This window comes from Panthera uncia, assembly GCF_023721935.1.
Source record: "Panthera uncia isolate 11264 chromosome A3 unlocalized genomic scaffold, Puncia_PCG_1.0 HiC_scaffold_11, whole genome shotgun sequence".
Lineage (NCBI taxonomy): Eukaryota > Metazoa > Chordata > Mammalia > Carnivora > Felidae > Panthera > Panthera uncia.
The window spans coordinates 29799943-29819350 of NW_026057578.1; the positions used below are offsets into that span (position 1 = coordinate 29799943).

The 19408-nt window shown below is 42.4% G+C and overlaps 1 protein-coding gene across 2 annotated transcripts in view; it reads right to left on the reverse strand.

Moving 5' to 3' along the window:
* RNF24 (ring finger protein 24) overlaps positions 1-10607 on the reverse strand; it is a 76291-nt gene extending 65684 nt beyond the window's left edge. Inside the window, exon 1 of one of the 2 annotated variants that reach the window (XM_049651074.1) lies at positions 10281-10607. The gene's annotated coding sequence lies outside the window, so the exon portion shown is untranslated. The remainder of the gene's footprint in view (positions 1-10280) is intronic. The other variant, XM_049651073.1, reaches the window with a different exon arrangement.
* Between the last annotated feature and the right edge of the window lie 8801 nt (positions 10608-19408).

The window sequence follows — 19408 nt, forward strand, 5'->3', positions numbered from 1 at the left end:
CAGACTGAATGTTTGTATCCCCCAACCCTCAATTCATATATTGAAACCTAATCCACAATGCGACTGGTATCTGAAGGTGATTACATTATGAGGGTGAAGCCCTCATGAATGGCATTAGTGCCCTTATTTTTTTTTAATGTTTATTTATTGGGGTGCCTGGGTGGCTCAGTAGGTTAAGCGTCCAACTTCAGCTCAGGTCATGATCTCCTGGTTTGTGGGTTTAAGCCCCACATCATGTCAGCTGTGCTGACAGCTCAGAGCCTGGAGCCTGCTTCAGATTCTGTGTCTCCCTCTCTCTGCCCCTCCCCCACTCACACTCTGCCTCTCTCTCTCTCTCTCTCTCTCTCAAGAGAGCGTGTTCGTGTGCAGGCAGAGGAGGAGCACAGGGAGAGGGGGATAGAGGATCTGAAGCCCATGTGGGGCTCAAACTCACAAACTGTGAGATCAAGATCTGAGTTGTACACTGAGCCACCCAGACACCCTGGGATTAGTGCCCTTATAAGAGGCCCAGCCCAGATAGCTCCCTTGCCCTTATCCACCACATGATGACACAGCAAAAAAGCAAAATGTACAATCTATGCACTAGGAAGTGGGTTCTCACTAGACACCAAATCTGTAGGCGCCTTGATCTTGGACTTTCCAGCCTTCAGGACTGTGAGAAATTTCTGTTATTTATAAGACACCCAGGCTAGGGTATTTTGTTATAGCAGCCCAAATAGACAAAGACATTCAAACAGCTACGGAATATATCATTTTATTCCTGAAGTAGGTTATTCCACTGAAAATCCACAGCAGAGAACAAGCAGTTTCACAGACTACATTAAAAAAACACAACTTTTAAGAACACAGCTGTTGGCTTTCTCTCCTCAGAATTGTGTCATGCTTTTATATAATTCTGGAGTTCTAAATGGGTGGTGGTAGTGAACTGAAATAACAAAAATTGAGACACAGAAAACAGAAATCACAGCTGCATTTTGAACTGAATGCTATGAATTTTTTTCTTTTTATGTAATCATTTGATCGCTTTTCTAAGAACCCTGGACCTACTTCACATCCCTCCTGAAATAGTATTTTAACTTTTTAGTATGCAATGTTCATAATGTATTCCACACAGAGTGCTGATTAAGGCTCCTTGGAGCTCCATTTTCTTATCTTCCAAGTAGTTCAAAGTAAACCAAACAGAAAAATCAATAATCTTCCAGAAACATCTTCAAAGCATAAAACATTTCATTTCTAATGGAGCAGTGGTCCTTAACATTTTTTTTTAGGGTTATGAATCCCTCTGAAAATATTTTTATAGAAAAAAATGTAGATTTTGTCCCAAAGATTTTATCATAGCTCTGAAGGCTCCTGTTAGAAACCTTTGTAATACAGTGTTCTCATGGATATGCAACTCTAAACAAAGTACAAATTCATCAACTCAACACTAAAGGCCTCCCATGAATTGGCTCAGACTTTTCAACCCCATTCACCACTATTTCTCTAAGTACCACACTTTAGTCAAATGCATTAGTTATGGTTCCCTGAATATGCCTCCCTATCTTTGTTCTGGATATTTCCACCATCTGCACATTTCAGGCTATCTCGACCATTTATTCTTCATGGTCTGTCATAAGCAATACAACCTCCATGAAACCTTCCGATTCCCTAAACCTCCCTCTGAACTTGTCTTTTATCCTATACTTTCAAGACTTTTCCCCATTTTGTATCATGGTTTATCAAATACTTATCTAATCTGGGATTCTGAGTAACACAGCAGTGAAAAATGAAAATTATCACTAAAGAAGTTCTTACCCCTACAACAGGTTGAATGGTGGCCTCCCAAAAGATATGTCCACATCTTTACCTGAGGAATATGACCATATTTGCAAAAAGGGTCTTTGCAGATATAATTAAGAATCTGGAGATAAGATCATTTTGGATTGTCCGGGTGGCCCCAAGTCCAAGGACCACGTCTTTAGAATAGAAAGAAGAGAAGGCCATATGAAGAGAGAAGCAGAGATTAGAATTATGTAATCACAAATCAAGGAATGGGTGGAACCACCAAAAGCTGGAAAAAGCAAGGAAGGTTTCTTTCCTAGAGTCTTTGGAAGGAGTGTGGCAGGCAGCCTTGCTGACATTTTGATTTCAGACTTCTGATCTCCAGAACTGGAGAAACCTGGAAGCCATCCACTTTGTCATAATTTGTTATGACAACACTAGGAAACTATATAGTCCTTTCTAGTTATTTTTATTTGCTTCATTTTTTGTTTACTGTGCAGTTCTGCAATGGTTAATTACTTCAAGAGCATCAGAAGAGATTTTAAAAAAATGTACAGGCTCTTCAAATCTCTCCTTATTTGCTTGCTATTTTCTGCAACAGTCTCTGAATTCCCTTTATCAACAATCTTCTCAAAGTACCAGTGCAGGATAGCATCTGAATAGGAAAGAGCTGTATTCTTGTGAAAGTTGACATTATCAACTGTGACATGTGGTGGGTTGGAGGACGAAAACCTGGGTTCTAAACTTGGCTTCTGACCTTGTGAACCTGAACAGGTTACTTCTTAGACCTCTTATCATCTATGAAAAATCCTTTGAGGGTTGCTGTGAGGAGAAAATAAGCAATACATGTAAAGCTACTGACAAAAAAGGTATTTAGTAAAGGTTAGCTAATGTGAAGGATGATTTTCTGGGTATAATATTGCCCCTGGCTATTAATCTACTGTTCTATGATTAAAAAAAAAAATCACTCTTACTGCCATAATAGTTCATCCTGGCCTGTTTTCAAGGACAATTAATAACTTTAAGTAAAAACTTTAATTATAGCCAAGCATGAGACTTTCCAGCATATTTCCAAAGAAGTTTTGCAATTTCTTTCCTGCTAAAGGAAAAGAATGAAAGCCTACACCTCTGATTTTCCTTCCCACCCACTTCCTTATAAACTACATTAGCTCATACTTTGGTGTTTATTATCTGCCAAACTTTTTCTTTCAGTTCAAGATGAAGAGCCTATTTGGATAGGACACCTACATTCTATTTGAAGTTTATATCATTGAGCATAATTTTTCATGCTCAGAGTTGGGAGAAAATAATAAAGAGATACAAATAGTTCATAACTTTTTGGTTTGCCTAGATGAACTTAACAAATATAGATGACGCAGCACCATTCAATCTCCAAATTAAAAAAAAAAAATTTTAAAGGTAACATAAAGCATACTGATAGACTGTGGCAAAATTATTAATTTTTAGAATTCAATAAACACTGTCATCAAATGAACTGAATGCTCATACTTGTAATGCCATATTTGTACTTCTTTTGTTCTCAAATTATTCTGACATTCCAATTTTAGTATATGCGCTGCTGAAGGGAACACCCAAATTATTCTGACATTAAGTTTGCTAATGGAAGAACTGTATCTGATATAAACACCTGCCTAGTTGTGAAAACATAAATAACAGACAAAATGAGACACAGATTTTCAGGCAACACACATAATTAACCTTCTACAGAAACCTATGGTTTATATAGGAGCAAGTTCTTTGACAAGGTGAAAATTTACTAATCTGAATGACCAAAACTTTAGAAGATTAAGAACAGGAAAACCTCACTTTAAGAAAAGTCAATAAATGGGGTGCCTGCGTGGTTCAGTCAGTTAAGTGTCTGACTCTTAATCAGGTTCGTGAGTTCGAGCCCCTCAGCGGGGGCTGTCAGTGCAGAACCCACTTGGGATTCTTTCTCCCTCTCTCTCTCTCTCCCTCTCCCTCGCTCTGCCCTTCCTGGGTGCATGCTCTCACAAAATAAATAAACTTAAAAAAAAAAGACAATAAATAAAAAAAGGAACTTGGAAAGTAGGTAGGTAAACTGGAAGTTATTTACAATGTAAAAACATTCATTATGGTTACTTTAGTAGTAAGCAACTCTAATACACCTAATAGCACTAAATGCATAAAAATTCAAGTTGCATTACACTTTTTCAGAGCAAATTCACAATTTAATGTGAGATTCACTTGTAATGGCATCTAAAAAGTGGCTTTCTTTCCTTGCTACACAGGCTTGCTCCAACTCTCTGGAGTACCATGGAGGCAGAGAGCAACTCTCTGGTGTCAGACCGTCCTTAGGGCAGATGGAAGGCCCAGGCTGGTTTTCCCAGGAATGACCAACCAAAAGTAAGGCCGCTGGCCAGCTACTCCTGGGCCAGCTGGCATAGAACAAAGTGTCTGGTTCCTACCTCCAGAGCAGGGGAAACTCAGCCAGCTGGCTTTCAATGGACGGCACTAGTTGGAGTGCTCACAATTCCTTTCAAACCATCTGGCATTCTTTTTGAACCCTAAATTTACCAAGCACTACACTCTGCTCTCCGAAATGCTCAGATAATTGGAGGAATCCCCACTGCCTACCTAGATAAGAAAAGAAAGAGGTAGAATAACTGCTAAATCAATTACTTCAAGAAATAATTTCTCAAGTTAAAAGTTGCTTTCAATTTTAGCTTGTACATTATCTACCTTAAAATCTAAACTATTCCCATGATTATCAGGTAAACTTTCAAAGTAAAGATCAAGTCAAATAATAAGGAAATAGGCTAAACAGACAATTTAACATACAGAAAAGTTGTAAAAATCCCTTAAGGCTTGCAGGACCTGACTCACTCTACTCTGAACTTCTACAGAGCCTGTCTGTATCCTTCAAAGTCCCTAAAAGTGGACTTTGTATTGCTACATATACTTATCTTCCCAGCCACCAAGTTAAGTGAAAACAACAGTGTCTTACAGCTACTTCTGAAAAAATATCTGTTAATGATGTATTGGGTGTTTTAAAAGTTCCATTTCTAGAAATATTAGAAAACTTAATGTGGAATAACATGAAGAAAGGGCCTCACTTCCAGGCAAGCCAAAGAACAGGATTTGGCTTGAAATAAAAAAAATATTTTATCAAGTGTTCAAAATGATTTATTAAGTGACCAACTGTTGGGAAGTGCAGAACTTGCTATAGGGTGTTCACCTATCAATTGTAGATCATTTTACTAATCTATCACATGGGGTAATATGAGGAATAGAGATGCAAGCAATCAGAAAAAGGACAAAAACAGGTGAGTCACATTTATAGCCAATATACCTTATGTGATGTAAGTACTCTGAACAAAAATATTAGATCAAATATTAGAAACTGAAGAAGGCTATACAAATAACTGCAATTGTAATTTTCACTGTGTTTACCCCATGCCAAGTACTGACTTTAGCATTTTACATATTATTTCATTTGACACAACAACAAACATATGAGGTGGGTACTATTATTATTTCCATCTTGCAGGTGAGGAAACACAGTCATCAGGAAACCTGTCCAAGATCACATGGCTAAACTGAAAGAGCTGGAATTCAACTCCAAGCATCTGGGTGCAAAAAATGACAGTATTAAGTTATACTTATGAAAGAATGAAATGTAATATAGAGAAAAATTCAATTAATATAGTCTTTGTAATGTTTTCAACTCTAAGTGTAGCATAAGGTGGTAATTAAAAAAATAAACACTGATTTTTTTGTCAGAAAAAATTTTTTTAAAAGCAAGAGCTAGTCTACCAGGTTAAAAATGTCAGTTTTACCCTTTTTTGCCCATACATTGAGTAGGTACTTGTGCCAGTTGCTATTCTAAGGGACATGGTGGTAAACAGGGCAGATGGAAGTCATTGCCTTCTTGGACCTGATGTTCCAAGGGGGTAAGAGACACACACACACACACACACACACACACACCAGTTAACAACAGAATTTCAGAGAGTGACACATTTTACAAAGAGGTAGGGAGGAAATGTACAGTTCTCTTTTGAGACATTTAACCATGACGGTAAATGAAGAGGATGGATGGGAGGTCAGAGGGAAGTTTTTAATTCTGTTGTAATTTTAAAATTATTTTTAAAGATGGGCAATGTCAGAGCATGTGTGCATGCTGACATGGATAGTGGCCGTGGAGAGTTGCTGATGATGCAAAAGACAGGAATATATTCAGAAGTGAAGTCCTTGAGTAGGTATGAGGGGGAATACAGAAGGGAGGGAAGTTAGCCTCTGATAGGAAGAAAACATGGGTCCTAAAGAAGGTGGATTTCTAGATTCAGTGAAGGGAAGCTGAGTGGTATCTGTCTTATAACTTCTAAACCTCAATGAAATATGAAGCCTGCTTATCTGCATGAGGAAGGGTGGGCTGCTCATGAGTTAAAGAGTGGGAAGAAATGATTAAATGGTTACAGGCAAAAACATTAGGAATCTGATAGCCTTCCTGGGCTGAGAGCATACTTCAGTTTTCTGGTCATGAATCTGAAGTTCTCTAATATTCAACTACTTAATGTGTACTCAAGGAAAAACTAGATGAGGGATAAGGCAACTGTAAAAAGAAAACAATTCAAGGCTAAAAAATAAAATAAAAAATATGTATCCATGAGCTATATCAGAGTCACTGACAATGTCCAATTAAACTGTTGTCTATCTACGTAGCTCCATTTGTCTCCATCTTCTCAGAATAGAAATTCTTGTAAGTAATATATTTGTTGTATTTAGTCATGACATATTTAATTATGAAGGTTAAAGATTGTTTCTTTTTGGTCATGAATGGTTCTGTCACTTCCTAAGGTGGATTTAAAAAAATGAACCGGATAGTCTTATTGTAGATTCCAGAGGTGAGTCCATTTCATGGCTTGAAGAAACTTCCTCTGTGTTAACTGAGATCCTAAAACAGAAACATCCTAAAATCTTCCAAAGTGGGAGAAAAAAGAGAATGGGGATTAGACTTGGGTTGGACTTCTTAACAGAAATACCAGAAGCCAACAGAACAATGCCTTCAGAAGAGGGTGGCTAATTTTTGATGTAGGATTCAATATTCAGCTAAACCACTATTCAAGTGTGAGGGTAAAATGAAGACATTTCCAGATACGCATCTTCTGAATTCAGGAAGAAATTCAGTTTGTATGTCCCCTTTCTCAGGAAGGTGCTAAAGAATAAGGAAGAGATAGGATCCAGGAAATAAAGGACCCAACACAGTAGGAGGGCAAAAGGAATTCCCAAAGTGATGACAAACGGAAGTCCTAGGTGACAGCTAGGAAAAAGAAATACAACAGATTACCTGGAAATACTGAAAGATTATTAGTTTTGTCAGAATTTGAGAATGAGTCAGTGACTGGGACAAAGAAAACTAAGCAAATGAAAAACAAACAAAAGAGGCAATTATTTAATTTAGAGAAACAAAGTCATACAAGACAGCAAATGTAATTGTTAGTACCCTACAGGGCTCATCTGTGAATAACAGGTACACTGTCAGTCATATAAATACTGAATACTGACTTGACTGGGAAGTATAGGTAGGAGTGGGGGGATGGAAGGATGGTTATGTAGGACAACCAAGTCCTCAACTTCCAAAATAGAACTCCGCAGATAATGTCCAATGACAGATAATCAAGAAGTTTAAACATTAAAAATCAAATATAAAGGTAAATATCCGAAGGAAGTGTTGAGAGTTGAAGGTGGTTCAACATTCTGAAATTGCTGGTTTTTCACTACTCCCTAATCTAAAAAATGGCAATTTCATATAGTTTGAACTAATACATTATAATAACATAACTTTATTACTGATTTTTAAATGAGCTACCATTTGAAACAAAACAATTATTGATAGAAAATGCTCAACAGAAAACAAAATTCTACTTTCTGTTATCAGACATTGTTGGGGGGACAACATATCCCAGTTTGGAGTAAAAAAGTATCACCATACATGCTATTACCATCACTGACATAACAATATTAGTATTGCTAACAAAGAATACATTTACTAGTAAAACAACATTTAACATAATTTAATCTAGTTTCATGACAAAGACATTACTTTAGAATTTTCCTTCAAACATCGTACTACACAAATGCTAATCTATGGGTCGGTAAAGACTTTGATTAACAACATGGCTGAATAAAATGGCCAAGATGTTTTTCAGTTCCTTTCTTGATACAAATAATAGCTAAGTCACTCTTGCAAAATTAAAGTTCCACAATACTGCGGTACTATGCAAGCCTATTTCAGTGATAATTCCGGTTATACTACTCTGTTTATCTAAGTCTTCCCCTTGTGGTTTGTTTTAAGGGAATTCCTAAAAAAAAAATTTCATGCCGGCAGTTATAAATTATCGGGGTTGCTTCAATATTAGTGACACTAGTTTATGAAATTAATGAAGCCTTTATTTGTAAGTTAACTTCTTTTAAGTTCAATGACATTGAAATTTTATTTAAATTCTACCATAAAATCAAAACTTCTCCAAACTGAAAAGCCAACCTTTACTAACTTTAACTTCTACAAAAAAAGAATTTGACTATGCTAACATAGACTTTTACCAAGAATAAAATATCCTTATCCAACCAATGGAAAATTTCCCCTTCAAATTAAAAGCAAATGTTTTTAATAGAGGAAATATTCATAAACAAACACATGCTATGGAAGACTGCTTAAGTTTGGATTTCATTTTGCACTGAAAAACACCAGGAATTAAAATACACGTGATTAAAAAATAAGCTTAAAGAGAATCTTAAAACTGAACCAATTCAATTATTCACATCACCCAATAAGATCCTCTTATTTTTTTTTTTTTACCACCACTATGTTCAATCAAAAGATCATCATAAAAATATATTTTGGAAATATGTTTCTTATCAACAAGTATAGCTAATTTCCTATCACTCTGCAAAATTGTAAGAGTAAAAAAGAAACTGAAAATGCAACCAACAATCTTCTAAAACTTACAAGATCTGGTTTAAAAAGAGAAAAAGGTCCAACCGAAACAGCAAGGAATAACTGGTACTCTTAATGCCTCCTTTTCATCGGTCTGCATCAACTGTAACTCTTCCTAACTCCACCAAGACAACAAAGTGAGGCGTCCCGGCCCACGGAACCCAAGTCTGTGGGAACCGCAGAGCTTCCCTCTCTCTCTGGGGATGAGGACAAGGATAAAAGGTGTTCTGTTTCCCCCTAGTCCTGTAAGAGGAGCCATTGAGCTGGGCCACACAACCAGACAACAGAACACAGGAAAATTCAGATCAAAGCAAGGGCGCATGCCAGGAGAATATGCAATAAAACCCTTTGCCAAAGCATTTAGGAAAAAAAAAAAAAAAAAAAAAAAAAAAAGGGCAGCAAGGAGGTGAAGAGACCATCTTCTTAACACAGGGAGGCAGGGAGAAACAAAATCTGCTTGTACTGAGGAGCTGAGAAAACAGTGTCCTAGATATACCGAAGTATTTCTGTGGACGTGTATAGGAGTGAGTACCTTGACACTACCAATGAACGAAACCCCAAAGGCGGTGTCCTATACGTCCTGGAGTATTCCCATACACACATATATGAGCATATTTCCATTAAACCCAAAAAGCAAAGTGTTGTAGGTATACAGAGAGGAGAATATTAATTTCCAACCAACATATAAAAACATTCACTTTCAATTAAAACACGCTGGTTTTGCAGTAAGAAACATACAATATTGTTTAAAGAACACCAGAGGCAGAATTGGGTGGAGGTCTGATAAAGTAGTGTCTCTTTTTCTTCAGACCCTTTTTAATGATCTTTGATTCTCTCATTTCATAGGGGACACGGAGGAGGGAGACACACACACACACACACACACACACACACACACACACACACAATTAGGTCTCCAGAAACAAAGGAGGGTCTCCGGCCTATGGAAGCACACACGCCCCCACCCACAGACAGGGGGCCACCACCTGACTTTAATTAATGGGTAAGCTGAGGCAAGAGGTCTCACCCCAGCCCACAGCCATACGCACAGTGACAAACGGGCACGAGACCAACGCCACAAAGAAAGGGGAGGGGCAGGTGGGGACCAGGAAAACACTGCCACGCCGCGCCCCCTAAAGCGCGTTCCCATCGCCAGAGCAGAGACAGCCGTCCTCACCATCCTCGTCCTCGCCTCCCCGCTTATCCAAGCCGCCACCCAAGCCCGGGGACCGACGCCGGGCAAGGGCTAGCGGGGCGTGCGGGGAGCCGCGAACCTTCCCTCTGTGACCTCCGGGTGACAGACAGCCTCGCGCCGCCCTTTGTGCGGGACGCACCCCCGGCCCCGGGGGACCCCCTCCGCGTCCCTCCCGGCCTGGGCCGCTGTGCCACCCCTCCTCGTCGAAACGCCCGGAGAGTGAACGGGGGAGGCTGGCGCGGGCCCGCGGTCTCCTCAGCATCCCGAACCCGGAGCCGCCCGGTCCCCTAAGCCCCGGCCCGGGGGCGACGGCCCCCGGCGCTCCGCCCTCGCTCCCTCACTTACTCGGGTGCGCCGGCTGCGGCGGCGGGTGTGCGGAACGGTCAGCGCCGGGAGGCGGGCGACGGGCGGCAGACTGCTGGCGGCGAGCGTCCGTCGGGACAGTGCGCGGCTGAGGTGGCGGCGGTAGACTGCGCTCGGCGGCCCCCGACGAGGGGCGGGCCCGGCGGGGGAGGGGCGGGCACCGCGCCTCTCATTCATGCAGCGGGGGCGGGGTGAGGGACCCGGATGCCCGGGCAGCTCCCGCCCACCTCACTGAGGGCGCTGTGGCTTCAGAGTCTGCAGTGCGCACGCGCAACGGTTGGTGGCCTGGCCTGGTCCCGCCCCGCCCACTGGAGGGTGGGGGCGGATACTCCACGGGCCGATTTGTCGCGGACAGATCTATCTACTCTCTCATCTGTTTAGTATTTTTGCATGTTCTATAAACATTTTTTTTCAAGAGAGGGCTTGGAACGCTACCTCCTGCCTACCATCCAGTCTGCTAGTCTCCGGGGGCACAGGAATGCCCATTAGTTTGATGGAAAGACAGCGCACACCGCCCCCACCCCCCGTTTCTCTTGCAGCAGGTCCTGTCAGCTGAATGCTGGAACCACAGTGGGAGCTGAGACCCAGAATCTGAACAGAGTGAACTGTGTGCAAGAAAGAGTGCATTACATTGTTTGTTTGGGGTCCCCTCAGCCCCCAGCTGTCATTCCACAGGGCAGTCAAGAAATTGACCTTGGTTTTGGAGTGGGCTCAGCCTTTTCTGTAATATCAAAGCCTCAAGTTTTGCAGCTCCACGGATCTGTGCAGGCCTCTCATCTTTCGTAGGCAGTATATTTTGTGGAGACACCCTTCTGTTCTTAGCCCTTTAGCTTTGCCACTCCTGGGCCACAGAAATCTTTGTCGATGCTGGGAGCCTGCGGGAGGCCTCACACCCTTCCCCTCTGAGCTTCCGCAGCTGAGTGTGAGGGTACAGCTCAGTCCCCCTGTCCCCTTCTGAGGCTCTCCTTCCTTCTCTTACCTTCCAGGTTTTCCTCAATTAAGCCATAAACAACTCAGTGGCTTAATTTTGGGAAGCAAAAAGTCATCGTGGAAAGTGCCTGTAGACAAGTTCCTTCTGCTTTGGCAAACCATAAGCCTCCGGCAAGGGGGAAGTAAAGACAAAAACATCAGTGAACATCTCAAGAAGTTACTCAGTAGTTACAGGCCTCCAAGGTGAGAGATGGTTGGAGGCATGTGCTGCATAGAGTGTAGAAAAAGGAAGGATGTGGGAGACCCATTCTTCCTCTAAAGCTGCCTGTCAACACTTATCCCTCCCTGCCCTGAAAGAACCTCAGGGGGCTTTTCCTTCTACCTTCCCTTCTAGATCTCAATGAAAGCTGTTACCAGGATGGCCTTCTCAACTGTGGTTTGCTGATACCTGTCACTTTTTAAATTTAAATTTTTATATTTTTACTGTTTACTTATCTTTGAGAGAGAGATACAGAGATAGAGTGCGAGCTGGGGAGGGGCAGAGAGAGGGAGACACAGAATCTGAAGCAGGCTCCAGACTCTGAGCTGTCAGCACAGAGCCCGATGCGGGGCTCGAACCCATGAACTGTGAGATCAGGACCTGAGTTGAAGTCCGTCGCTCAACCAACTGAGCCACCCAGGTGCCCTGATACCTGTCACTGATTAAACTGGGCCTCCTCATCTCTCTCCTGGCCTATTGATTCCCATGTAAATCAATTCTCATTATATGCAAATCTGTCCATATTGCTCTTTTTCTAAAGTATCCCACTTAGTACTTTGATCCTTATTTTCCAGGCATTTCCAGAGCAGCACCCTCAGTGCCTGTATTCTTGCTGTTCTCTGCTAGGAAAGCAAGCTTATCTAGGAACGCTTAATAGTTGCTTTTTAAAATATGTATTTTTAAGTTTATTTTGAGAGTGAGAGAGAGAGAGAGTGAGCGCATGCATGAGCGCGGGAGGGACAGAAAGAGGGAGAGAGAAAGAATCCCAAGCAGACTCAGTGCTGTCAGCACAGAGCCCAACATGGGGCTCGAACTCACGAACCGTGAGATCATGATTGAGCCGAAATCAAGAGTTGGATGCTCAACTGACTGAGCCACCCAGGTGCCCCATAGTTACTTTTTAATGAAGTCTTCCTATCCCTACCTTGTTGACAGACTTTCTTTTGGAAACTTTCTGGGTCCTGTACCCAAGTCCATCCCAGCCCCAGGCACACTTAGGATTCATACTCATTTGCTAGTATTTTCCTCCCCAACCAGAATGTGAACCCTTTAATGATGGGAACAATGTCTTCTCAAGACCTAGCAGGTGATTGGCAAACAATCACCAACAATGGTTGTTGGGGCAGGTGATGTTCCCTGGTAGGCCAGGAAGGTTCCACAGGTGTGAGAAGAGCTAAGCTCTCTTTTCTTTCTCCTCCCTTCTTGTGGCTTCCTTTCCCTGCTGCCACTGATATGTGTTTGAAAACCTGTCTTATTTGTTTGTTTAAAAAGCTTGGTTAGAAATTCTCCAGTCCAAGAAGGCTATAGGGTTGAGGGTGGAGTGGCGTTAGCTTCATGTCCTTTGTCCTTGTGAAACTCAGGAGAGAGAGAGTATAATAGATTGTTCCTTGTTTCTCTTGGAGAAGTCAGATTTTTTTGATCTCCTTGTGTCTCCAGCTGGAGATTCACAAGCTGATCCATGATCCTATCTGCCTACTGATACAGAAGGTTGTACTTCCCTCTCACTATACCCAGCCACCCCCACCTAGACAAAATGCATGTGGGGGTGATTGTGGGTACATTAAGAGAGGCCTGGGCAGTTTAGGTGCATACCCCAAAACAGCAGGCATCCAGGACTTGAAGTAGCTTTCTCAGCTAACATGGTCCCTTGTTCCTTGATGGAGGGGTGGGGAAGGCTTCACTGTTTAGGGCTTCAGAGGATGTCCCTCCTTCTATGTTCTCTTCCCCCTCCCCCCAGTCCTCTTCCTACCTTATACTTCTTTTAAAGCATTTTCCTCACCCCCACCCAACCCATTACTCAGGAAATTGCCCTTACCCACATGGTCAAAAGTCCTTCAAGACTCCTCTATCTTCTGGAAAATAAATGGCATCTAATTTTAAGTCAAATGTTAGTAACCAATTTTGGAACAGTAACTTTCTGAATGATAACTGTTGTGGGAGCAAGGGCTACCAGTCGTCTTGGATCTGGTGCTCAATACAAGTTTGTTGAATGTGTGATCAATAAAGGGAAAATCAGTCTTTCAAAGAGAAGCTAGAAATCGAAGAGATCATGTGGGTTCTCAGCCCAGCCCCTCTACCCATCCTCTCCTCCTGGTGAGGCCTATCCATCTCTTGAGTGGTGGGCACTATTCCAGAAACACATTCCTTATATTGGCCAATGATTTGGCTGCTTAATTATCTAGAGCTCTGAATAACCCTTCCAAGGGTTGACCATTCAATGCTTTGACCCTTTGGACTAGGTCAGCAGAGGAGTCCCCACCATTTCTGTGAGAGCTTGAGGCATACTCCTGTGTTCCCTGAGTCCCTTCATTCGAGAATTCCAAAGTCTCCTGCTGGGCTTCCTCCTACAAGAACCCTCCTGATAGCCCATGTGGACCTCTAGGTGGGGTGTGACCCTGCCCATAGCGTCCTGAATTGCTTCTTGACGAAGGATGTATGTATACAACGAAAACAGTGCAAGTGGGGGAGGAAGTGTAGGCTTCCATGTGCATGGTAGCTTTGGGTAAGGCCACGTCCACCCTCAGAAACAGGAGTCAGGGATTCTGTTTCCTTAGCCACCAGCAATCCATTCTGCCTTTCTGGCACCCACAGGCCCAATAACCCAAATAGAACTCAGAGCCCTCAAAACATAAATGTGCTCAGGATTCCATGTGGGAGCTAGCTGAGACCAGCTGTAGATGGAGAAAGTGGAGGCACAATTCCTCAGGGCTGGTGCAGCCTGCTCAGACTAGTTACTGGATTGGAGTACACCTGTCTTAGTGTGGGTTCTCCCCCCAAATAGACCCACGACAAGGACTGGAATTCAGGTAATTTACTTAGGAGGTAATCTCAGGAAACAGAAGGGGGAAAATGGGAAAGCAGAATAGGGAAGGGAGAAAAGCCAATACGAAGGTGTGTTGATGAGCCAGTTACTGCTCTGGGTGACTTGGGCTCCATTCTGCTGGCAACTCAGAGAAACCTTGTGGAACAGTCTCAACACTGTCCTTCCAAATGTTGATGAGGCTGGAGTATTTACCTACTGACATCCATCTCCCTTTTGCTTATAGATGACCACCATGGAACATTCAAATTATGACTGTGCAGCAAGGCATGCTACCTAGCTCAGCTCCTCCTGCCTCTACCACTACCATCACATTAGAATACCACCATCACCACAATTCCCACCCCTCTTCAGTTTTCCCACCCAACTGTGTCACTACCTTTTCTCTTTGTTTGTAGGTCTGATCTTGAAAGAGGAAGTGAAGTGGGGTGATATCTTTGCCCACAAACTGTTCTAGGAAAAAGGAACTGTAGTGGTTCTTCCCCCATTTGAAACTATCTGATCTACCCAAATAGCTCTCTGCCATCATCACCTCATCCCAAAGCAAGGGACAGGAAAGAGAGACAGGCAGTCTTTCTGGAAGGACTGCTGGCATCACAGAGTCATAGAAGCAGAGCTAGAAGGGATGAACTCTCTCCCTAGAAAAATGAACCTATGTTTTGCTTCTCCTGCTACTGTAGCACCTCCTCTAAGCAGCTTTCCCTAGTTTATCTTGGCTTTCTGCCCTTCCAACCCACATGATCATAACTCATGAACTGTGAGATCATGACCTGAGCTGAAGTTGGAATGCTTAACCATCTGAGCCACCCAAGTGCCCCCTCAATGGATTTTTTAAAAAGACACAACCTGGGGCACCTGGGTGGCTCAGGCGGTTAAGCATCCAACTTCAGCTCAGGTCATGATCTTGCAGCTCGTGGGTCCGAGCTCCACGTTGGGCTCTGTGCTGACTGCTCAGAGACCAAAGCCTGCTTCTAATTCTTTATCTCCCTCTCTCTGCCCTTCCTCTGTTCAAGCTCTGTGTGTCTCTCTTTCTCTCTCTCTTTTTTACATTTAAAAAATAAAAAATAAATAAAAAGACGCAAACTCAGAGGACAGAGAAAATAGAAAGGGAGACTGGCAAAAACAATTTTGTAAGCTGGAAAACAGATGGATGAGTGGTAACTGACTTAGCAGCACCTCCCTCCCCCCAAAAAGCTAAGCCCAGGAAAAGCAAAGAACAGCCCTATTTTCATGGCAAAATCCTAAAACAAAACAGAACAAAAACAACCAAAACCAAGCAAACAAATAAAGGAGTTGGCAGTCCTAGATACCTCTGGAACTGAGGAAGCCAATATCAGAAGAATCGGGTGAAAGGTGATTGGGAAACAGTTAAAATCCTAGTTCTCTTCTACCACTCTCCATGCTGCAGAGCCCCTCTCCCAACAGGCAGAGCGCTGGAAATGTAGTCTCCAGAGAGGGTAAAACAAGGTTTCTGGATTGGGTACATCAGGAACAGCTGAGAACAAAAGGTTTCAGGTGAAGAGCAGGGCCATTAAACGAATATTTACTCACTGCAGACAGATCCTCAGCTTTCTTTTCTGCTCACTTATCAAATCCCTGGCAGCCACACTCCATCCCTTGTCTCTGGAATTCTGACCAGTCCAAAAGGAAAGAACTAATGATACTGACATTAGAATTTTCAATAAATGACAACCCATGTCTCCCTACAGTGAATCTCTGAGTTGACATGTCTGACTCCCACACTTTCAATAAGTTTTTCAGGGCTTTGCTCTTAATCAAAAGCAGACAGCAAAAGATCACCTTAGATTCCCTAGAAAAGAGGCTTAAATGAAGATTCAGGTGCACACGATTTATTGAGGGTGAGCTCTCAGCAGACACCTTCTCTACTCCTCATATCTCACCTCCTCCGGAAGGAGCTGAGCAAGGATGTGGTCTCAGCTGGAGTCTAGCCTCAGTCTGATCCTACAGGGAGCCCTGGAGTGTGAATTGCATGACAGGATTGATTTCGCCTTGAAGCAAGAGGGCTGTTTTGTGCCCACACATTAATCAATCATTGATTGTGGGCTGCCAGGGAGGAGGCCATAATCTCCCAAACAAGGAAGCTCCTGTCTGAGGTCAGTTCTCTAGAGAAAGGGGCAACTCTGTTCCATTAATAACCAACACTCGCAGCAGCTGAGGGTATGGGTAGGCCACCAATAACATCTGCTACAGATTACTAGATATCTGAGGAAAACTGCTAACATGCAAGAGAAGAAACAAATAATAATAAAAACAAATAAAAATAAGCAAGCAAACTAACAACTAAAAGAAATAGAAAAAAACAACTTGGAAGAAACCAAGACTTATTCTCAAGGATAAGAGATATTACATCCACGAAACAAGAATAAGATGCTATTTTATTTTTTATTTTTTTATTTTTTATTTTTTAAAAACATTTTTTTTAACATTTATTTATTTTTGAGAGACAGAGTATGAGCAGGGGAGGGGCAGAGAGAGAGGGAGACACAGAATTCGAAGCAGGCTCCAGGCTCCGAGCTGTCAGCCCAGAGCCCGACGCGGGGCTCGAACCCGCAGACTGTGAGATCATGACCTGAGCCGAAGTCGGACACTTAACCGACTGAGCCACCCAGGCGCCCCATAAGATGCTATTTTAGAAGACAGGAAACAAAAATAAGCTTTTAAAAACAAACAAACAACCCTGATGGCAGAAATGAAACTCGATAGAGGGTTTAGGAAATAAAGTCTGGGTTATCTCCCAGAAATAGATCCAAAAGACAAAACAATGAAAAATAGGAAAGAAAAGAGGAATGCAGAAGGAATAGTCCAGAAAGCTTAAAATCTCAGTTCTCTTCACTGGAACTGTTCCAGAAACACTGGCAGGTAGAATACTAAAGTAATATCTTTATAATTCTAAAGGAAATTTGTTTCCAATGTAGAATTCTATACCCAGTGAAACTATCAATCAAGAACTAAGTAGAATAAAGACTTTCAGATATGCACAATCTCATGCTTTCATTAGTTGGAAGTAACTGAAGTATGTGCTTTACCAAAACGAGACTACACCATAGAGAATGACACAGAATACAGGAAGAAGGAGATCCAACACTGTGGGGAATCCCTGTGAGGCCGATATAGTATGAACCTAGGAGGATTGGAGCAGAGAGATCCAAGAAACAGAGATGTTAAGGATTGTCGTTACCAAGATGTCATTACTAAGATTGACACCATAGCACTTTATAACCAGTTTTTCTTTGAGGTACAGACTTCTGAGGTAAATTGGCTAAATGACAGAGACCCCATTTATTGTTGGAAAGATTTCTAGCCTAATACTGTTGAGAGTTGGTATCCAGTCCTGGCTTTGGCTTGAAGTGGCTGTGCTGGGAAAGTCTCTTTCCCTTCCTGGACTTCTAGATCATCTTCTGTAAATGTCAAGAATGGGCATGTCTTGAATGGGCAAGAATTCCATGTGTCTTTAAGGCTATTTGTGCCTCTGTGAAATTTATTCATTATATATCATTCTATGAGTTTTGAAAAATGCATAGATCATTTAACCACGTCCACAGTCATGCTACAGAAACAGTTCCATCACCCTAAAAAAACGCTCTCATGGTACTCTTTTGTAGTCAACCATCTCTCCTCCCCTTAACCCCTGGAAACCACCAATCTATTCTCCATCCTTATAGTTGTATCATATAATTTATCATATGAATGGAATCATACAGTATAAAGCCTTTTGAGTCTGGCTCCTTTCATTTTACACAGTGCAGATGGTTTGACACACTAGCCATCAATTACCACTAATCTTGTTTTCAGTGTTCCCTGAAGCAGATTCAGAGACAAGAATTCAAACGTTAATAATTGATGTAGGAGATGATCTCTGGAAGCGCTGCTTAGGGGAATGAAGACAGGGAAGGGAAGGAAGCCAGTATAGGGTGTGTTTTTTTCAAGGGGAATATCACTGTTTTTTTCAAAAACTCCACTCTCTTGGGACTCTGGGATCTATTGCAGAACTCACAACCCAGAGCTGTCCAGCCTAATGAGTGAAGAAGCTAGGATATTTATCTACCATCTCTTCTTTCACCATTGGTTGAGGGTTGCTTCTGGGGGCCTTAACTCCCCAGCATTCTGGCTTTCCTGGTATGTGGATCAAGAATGTTCTTGCCACCAGAAAAAAAGCCCTCAGGCAGAAAGTTACAGGTGTTCACATTAAGCAGCATTTGGTGTGCAGTAGTGAGTGCCATAAGAGATGTGTGGGGCATTGACACCATCAGCTATGCCCTGCCCCACCAGTGAGAGAATGAAACCAGCTTCAGAGAGGAGCATTGAGGACTTCTGTGATTAGGGTGTGAGAAGACAGCCAGGACAACGAACCCCCTGGTCCCACTGGATGAATTCTAAGGATGAGAACTGTTTTGCCTTGAGAGTAGGAGGGGAACTCTGAGAGGTAAAACTGCCCCCTCTTAGGATGGATGGAGACCACCCCAAAACAGGGCTACATCCCCACTGCTGAATCACACCCATGCATCTTCCCCCTCCTCTATTAGAGTCCCCGATGTGAACAGTAGAGCTTTTTCTCTAGACAGTTGGTAAAACAGGCTTGTATTATTAGAACTCTTGGCTCTCTTAGCAAATTGTTGGTGTAATGGATGTGCAACTCAGCAGAAAAATGCAGACGTGTAAGAAATACCTTTCAATTTTCACAACCTAAATTGAACTCAGTTTCTATTGTGCACTTCATTGTGTATTGGTGTCACCTTAATATCAATCAGTTGTTGCCCGTTTCCAGGAGGCTTTCAGAAATCCAAAGCGTCAGCAGGTGGCTTCCGGTCTGCATCATCACTGTCCACGTCAGCATCACATGAGATGTGCTCTCTTGATGTTGTCTTTGGTGGTCAGTTCACACAAATCCTTGCTGGCCCAACCCTCATTCTTGACTGCTTGACTCCTTGGGGGCTGGCTGTCTCTCAGTCAACTCCTGTGCCCTTCTTGATTAATGGGGTATTCTAACATTTTGTGATGGGCTAAGAGCACTTGGTGGATTATCCAGGACTCTTCAGATTTTCTGGGCTATTCACAGATGGACACAACTCGTCCTGTTAT